Source organism: Malurus melanocephalus, unplaced genomic scaffold (assembly GCF_030028575.1).
Source record: "Malurus melanocephalus ecotype Western Australia unplaced genomic scaffold, MMel_1.1 scaffold_646, whole genome shotgun sequence".
Lineage (NCBI taxonomy): Eukaryota > Metazoa > Chordata > Aves > Passeriformes > Maluridae > Malurus > Malurus melanocephalus.
In genome coordinates this window covers 67,690-74,245 of record NW_026623878.1, presented here as the reverse complement: position 1 = coordinate 74,245, position 6,556 = coordinate 67,690, and the positions used below count along the sequence as shown (strand labels likewise).

The following is a 6,556-nucleotide window of genomic DNA, read 5'->3' as shown; positions in this document are numbered from 1 at the left end:
TTGTAGTGACAGGACAAGGGGGAATGGATCCAAACTAGAGGAGAGTAGGTTTAGATTAAATACTGGGATGAAATTCTTTACACTGAGTGTGGTGAGGCACTGAAACAGGTTGCTCAGAGAAGTTGTGGAAGCCCCATCCCTGAAAATATCCAAGACCAGTTTGGATGAGGCTCTGAGCAATCTGGTGTAGTGAAAGGTGTCCCTGTCCATGGCAGGAGGGTTGGAACTAGATGATCTTTGAGATTTCTTCCAAACCAAACCATTCCATGACTCTGATTTTATGAGTCTATTCTGTATGGGTCTGTTCAATCCTCTGCAGAAGAAGAGATGACAGGAGAGGCTGAATGGGATCCTTCCCTACATCCTCTCCAAAGAAAGGTGGGGAGCTGGGCAGGAGGGAGAAGAGCTGCCAAGCCACAGCCACTTTTGTCCTGTTCCTGAAACAAAAAGTGTTTTGTTTTCTTACAAATGACTTCTGGGTTTGTAAATAGTGACTTAATTCAAGAAAAGCTTGTAATGGTGTTACAGTGTTGTGAGTATTTATATGCAGCCATGTATTTCCAGTAGTAATACTTAGTGATACCTTACTAAGTGTATCCAGGAAATGTTGAAGAGCACAGTGTATTTATCTGTTTGTGTATAGCACAGTCCTTGAAGAGTGAATACAGGCAAAACGTGACTTTTTATCTGTTGTCTAAGGAGAAGGAGAAGATTGGAAGCCTCAAGGGAACCATTGACCAGGATTCTGGGACAGTATATTCTCTCTTTCATTGAGTGAAYTGAGAGATTGAGAAAGATCTTGGGGGGAAAAAAAGGATACTGAAGGAAAAGAATACCTTTGAGTGAGCCTTTGAGGGGTTGGGGGTGGAATTTGTCAATTATTTGGATTCATGTTTGCCTATAATTTCTTTTTAAGGAAGCTTAAAGTAAGTAACCTTATTAAACTGAAACACTGAGAGTCTGTGAGAATCTTGCCCAAACAAATGTTGTCAGGGTGAGGCTGTCAGGTGGAGGAATGCTTCAGATAGTTGTGGGAAGAGAAATTGTGGGCATGCCAGCCAGCTCCAAGCTATCCCAAACTTTGATAGTTTGGTGACTTCTTCAGCCTGTTTGTTGCGTAGTGTGATGGATTTACTGGTAGGAGATCCTGGGATCAAAAGAGTTGCGAAAAGTCCCATAACTAAACGGAGATGCCTGACAGTGCTTACTATCTCTGTAGGTCATCTCTTAACAGTGCTCTACGTAGTAAGCAATAATTTTTCAGACATTCCTCAAGACCTGAATTGTTTATAAGAGATCATATTTTCATTATTGTGAGGAAACAGATGCCCTAAATCAGATTGATCACACCTTACAATTTACATAGGCTGCACACTCTCCCCTGTTATGTTTTCAGGAGAAAGTATTGCTAGGTTCAGAAAAGAACAACTTCATACAAATTTGTTTTTCTGTTCCCGTTGCCTCCCTTTTTAATTATGGTTATGAGGAAGTGCTTTAGTTTCAATGAGACAACAAATTAAGAAATTCCTCCATCTCTTTGAAGGTATATACACACCTGGTATCTGTGGTTTAGCACAGGTTAAGGAGAGTCTCTGAGGCCCTGTTTATGCAGCAGAACTTCCTGCTCGTGCCATCAGTGGTTACTACATATAGCAGAGAGAGAAAACKCGCATAAACAAACCTCTTTCAACTTCTTTGCTCAAAGCAGATATACTTACATTAAATTTTGCCCACTGGGGCTCAAGTTCCTATGAACAGGTCACTGTGAGCAATGTAAGAGCTGTGGGAAGCTTTAGAAAATCCCCAGTGTAGGTGAGGAAATTCCCTGTTATCTATCTATATCATATCTGCAACACATGCGACATTACTCTGAAATAACCCAATTTTCAAAACTCAACAAAAGGGCTAAACTATTTGTAAATCCATATTCTGCTTATAATTATGATATAAATCCTAGTTTATGGTTGATGAAGATTTGTCATCAAATACAGATATTATACAGCTGGGTCTAAACCATAATCCTTTCCTTTACCTTCCTTCTTGTCATGGCTTGGCACTGAAAGGAAAATTCAGACATGCTTTAATATTAGTGTCCAGAAATTCATGTTATTCATAGAAATTGAAACTGAATTCATTTTTTTCTGCTTTCTTTCCAATCATAGGCCAGGCTTTTCCATGTTCAGGAGCAGGCTTTCTCCTGAAAGTGTCCTGAGGTGTGGCCTAGGTGTGTTCAAATCTATCTTAGTCATTCATCCGTCACCTTGTCATTAGCATGGCGTCTGTATTTAATTGGGCTTCTTCCTTCATCAGAAATCGTTTTTTATATACCGTGAAAACTGCAGCCCATTATTAAAAGCCAGCTCTAAGTGAGATTCTTGGCTCTTATTTATAAAAGAAGCAGTGAAAATGGTGTCTCAAGTGCTCCTTTGGGTGAGTGGTGTATGTGAAGAGCACACTGTGTGTGAGTCCAGTATCCTGCCACAAAGCCGCCTATTTCTCAAGTTCTACCTCATAAGCAACTTGGTCGAGGGTTTTTTTTGCAATTTGCTGAATCGCTTGATAGGTCGTAATCATCGACTTTCACTGGTTATATCTTTGCCTCACAGAAAATGTTGCTGAGTTATTGTCGTGGTTAGCATTTCAATTTTCTTTAGAAACAGCACTGAGATCAGCACTCTCTTTGTGTGTAGTAAGGGCTGGTCCCCTCCTGGAATGGTTCATTTTTAAGGGATAGTGAGAGAAAATATTGTCCTAGTTTTAGGAAGTGAGAGGCTGTGCCATGGGGATCAGAGGCTCCGGCTGGATGCCAAATTGACCAGAAACCAGCAGGAAGCTCTTGCAGGAAATGGAGACAACACCACCAGGCTGAACAGGGCAGCTGCRATGCCTGAAGGAGGGATGCCATCCAAAAGGATCTGGACAAGCTCGAGCAATGGGCCCATGGGAATATCATGAGGTTTGACAAGGCCAAATTCAAGGTGCTGCAGCTGCACTGGGGCAACCCCAGGTATCAGCACAGGCTGGGGWTGAACAGATCAGAGCAGCCCTGCTGGGAAGGGCTTGGGGGTGCTGGTGGATGAGAGGCTGGACATGACCTGGCAATGTGAACCTGAGCCAGAAAGCCAAATGAGCCCTGGGCTGCTTCCAAAGCAGCGTGGGCAGCAGGGGAGGGAGGGGATTGTGCCCCTCTGCTCTGCTCTGCTCTGCTCTGGTGAGATCCAATTTGGAGCATTGCATCCATCTCTGGGGCCCCAACATAAGAAGGGCATGGATCTGTCCAGAAGAGAATCTGCCCACAAAGATGATCAAGGGACAGGGACGTCTGTCCTACAGGCTGGAAGAGCTGAGAATGTTCAGCCTGGAGATGGCTCCATGATRACTTTATTGTGGTCTTCTAATACCTAAAAGGATCCTACAATAGAGCTGTAGAGAGTCTTTTTACAAAGATTTGTAGTGGTAGGACAAGACTTTAAACAGAAAAAGATTAGGTTTAGATTAGATATAAGGAARAAAATCTTTACCATGACAGAGGTCAGACATGGAAACAGGCTGCCCACAGAAGCTGTGGATGTCCCACCCCTGAAAGTGTCCAAAGTGAAGTTGGATGGGGCTTTGCCAGCCTGGTCTAGTGACAAGTGTCCTTGCCCATGGCAGAGGGGACTGGAACTGGATAATCTTTGAGGTCCCTTCCAACTCAAACCATTCCATTAATCTGTGCTTCTATAATTTCACGTACACAAACCACATTGCCAGCAGGTCATGGCAAGTGATCCTTTCTCTCTGCTCACCCCTTCTATGCACATCTGGAGAGCTGCAACCATTGCTGGACTAAGGAGGACATGGAAATTCTGGAATGACTCCATTAAAGTGCCACAATGGTCACTAAAGAATTGCAGCATCTGATATATGAGAGGCTGAGAGAGTTAGAAATGTTTAGCCCAGAGAAAAAAAGACTGGTGGAAGTCTCAACTATGTGTATAAACACCCAATTTTTGATGAGACAAGTAAAAAAAGAGATAGCTTCTGCTCAGTGGCATCTAGCCAAGGCAAGAGGAAGTGAGCACAAATTTAAAATAAAAGAAGTTCCATTTAAATGTAGAGAAAACCTGTTTTAGTGTCAGTGCTGTCAAGCACTGAAATAGAGAGATTGCCCAGAGAGCTTGTGGAGTCTCTATTGTTGAAGGGAGTCAAAACCCATCTGGACACTATCCTGAGACACCCAGTGTATATGACCTGGTTTGAGCAAGGGGTTGAACAGTGTGGTCCCCAGAGTTCCTTTCTTCGATGCTTTTGGCACTCCACACCTGGGAGTAAAGCTGATCACGGGATACCAGGYTGTCTGAACTTGGCACATGATCAGAGGGGACTGCTCCCCACAGCCCAGATCATAAGATAGTAAGCTGATCTAAAGACTTGCTCTATTTAACACCGTGTTCCTAGGTTTCCACCCCCTGTCCCCAGGCCATGCTTGTAACTGGGATCACCTGCGTTCAAAGGCATCCCTGCTGCATTCCTCTTGCCGGGCACAGGGCCATGCAAGTGGCCCAGGAGTCAATATCACMGCTCTTGCTGCCAGTGGATTCCCCATCTGGGAGTGGATGGCCAGGTACACATATGACAGCATTTGCTAGTGTGGCAAAACAGTGTTTTAAGCACGGCAACTATTTAGAATCATCACTGGCTTCACCTGGGGACAACCAATCTCAACCATGGATGTGCAGGAATCAAAGCAGGCTAAATCACAAAAATTCAGATTGTCCTGGTGCATCAAGCCTTGTCCTTCTGCCTCAGTGGCAGCAAAGCTATAGAGACTGGAAATTATGTTCAAAATATTTCTCTGTAGTTACTACTTCTGGTGACTATTGTTCATAAAATAGCAGATTAAGGCASCTGAAATGTGTATGAATGTTTCTATTAAGAAACAGTAGGTTCAGTTTGAGGAAAATGGGTTTGAATCTAACCAGAGCGATCAGGTAGTCATGAATAATAAGGAGTCACGTGTGAAACATATTCAGTAAAGTTAAGTGTCCAGTAAAACTAGTTTCGACATCATAATCTCTAAAAAAATGTGTGAGTCACAGCCCTTAGATGATCTTAACCTTTACTAGAGGATACCCTGCTTTGTGTTCAGCAGCATAAACAACTGAGCAAGGACCCGTGCAGACCTGGTGAGTACAACAGGACCCTTTTTAATTCACTGTAAGTAATGTTTTGGGGTTTTTTAATGTGGAAAAATTGTCAAAAATTATATTCAGGACAAAATTTTTTTAATAACTATTTGAGAAATTATCATATTCATATTAAAATTTTGGTTTAAAGCTTCTTGTATTGTTAAATTATGATTTTTTTTTTAATAGACATGATTAGTCTTCTGTGAGATTGGCATATTCATATGGCATTCCTTAGGAAAACTGCATTCTTAAATGTTTCAAATGAAGTAAATTGATGAGAATAACAAATGTAGGGCATGAAATGAAATGGAAGTGGGAACTTAAGGTTTGCTCTCTAAAGCATTTAGAGAGTTTGGAAAAAATAAAAAGAAACTTTGACTGAAAGAATTAGAGTGATGGTGGGACAAGCCACAAACAAATCAAAGAGCTTAAATTTAAAAGTGTTCTAGGACTGAAAAGAGTTTGTCATGGGGTTCAGGCCCTTCCTAGCGATAACAGTATTTCTATGACTATGGTGTTCATGGTATGAATTAATATTAAGAACATCAATTATTAAAACAGAGATCAGCATTCACTRGGTTTTGGAGAAGCAAGATGTTGGAAAGTGGACAACAAAAATGTGGGCTCATGGTGGGAGCTCATAAGGATTTGGAAATTTTACAAGGCAGACTCTGCATTCCTCAGTGCAAGTCAGAAATTTTAGTCATTTTTCCTCTAGAGAGAATTTTGTTTTATAAAAGATTCTGTAGGTAAAGTGATCACACACCAAAAGAAGATGTTTTGGATTTCCAGATATTCTACATCTTTACTTTCTTCTTTCTACTGACAAAAGTTATTGAACCAATTATGATACAGTATTAATTTCTAGAGGTAAAAGTGCTGCTACAGATGTGTAATGAATGGTTTCCATGCTGATCTGGAAAAGACTTTCCTGTTCTATCTGTACTTTTTAGTATCTTTGTTCCTCCAGAATTTGCTCATTCATCTACACTTTTAACCACGGCAGACTTCTCTGCCAAATCACCCTTTTCCATCTTTCTGATAGTAAAGACCATGATTGTTCTAGAGATTCCTCTACTTTTTATTTTCTTCCTATTTTTTTTTTTTTTATTTTTATAAATTTTATTTTTAGGTGATTTGATTCAGTCAGTGGGCTGGACATGCCTTTGCTTGCAGCAGGCACACTTATTTCCTTTTGTTGCTCTATGCACATACTCATTTCCCCTTTCTTAATATGCAGCACTGTTTTTCCAGGGTCTTGATAGCATCCTAATTGCTGTTTCTTTTTTTTTTTTTTTTTTTTTTTTTTTTTTTTTTTTTTTTTTTTTTTTTTTTTTTTTTTTTTTTTTTTTTCAAGCTGTGTGAAATCACCACAAATGTTAATC

General features: G+C 40.8%; 1 protein-coding gene across 2 annotated transcripts in view; it reads left to right on the top strand.

The window, feature by feature from the left end:
• The first annotated feature begins 5,085 nt into the window (after nt 1-5,085).
• LOC130583944 (alpha-1-antiproteinase F-like) overlaps nt 5,086-6,556 on the top strand; it is a 12,286-nt gene continuing 10,815 nt past the window's right edge. Inside the window, exon 1 of one of the 2 annotated variants that reach the window (XM_057383628.1) lies at nt 5,086-5,168. The gene's annotated coding sequence lies outside the window, so the exon portion shown is untranslated. Of the gene's footprint in view, nt 5,200-6,556 lie in introns of both variants that reach the window. The other variant, XM_057383629.1, reaches the window with a different exon arrangement.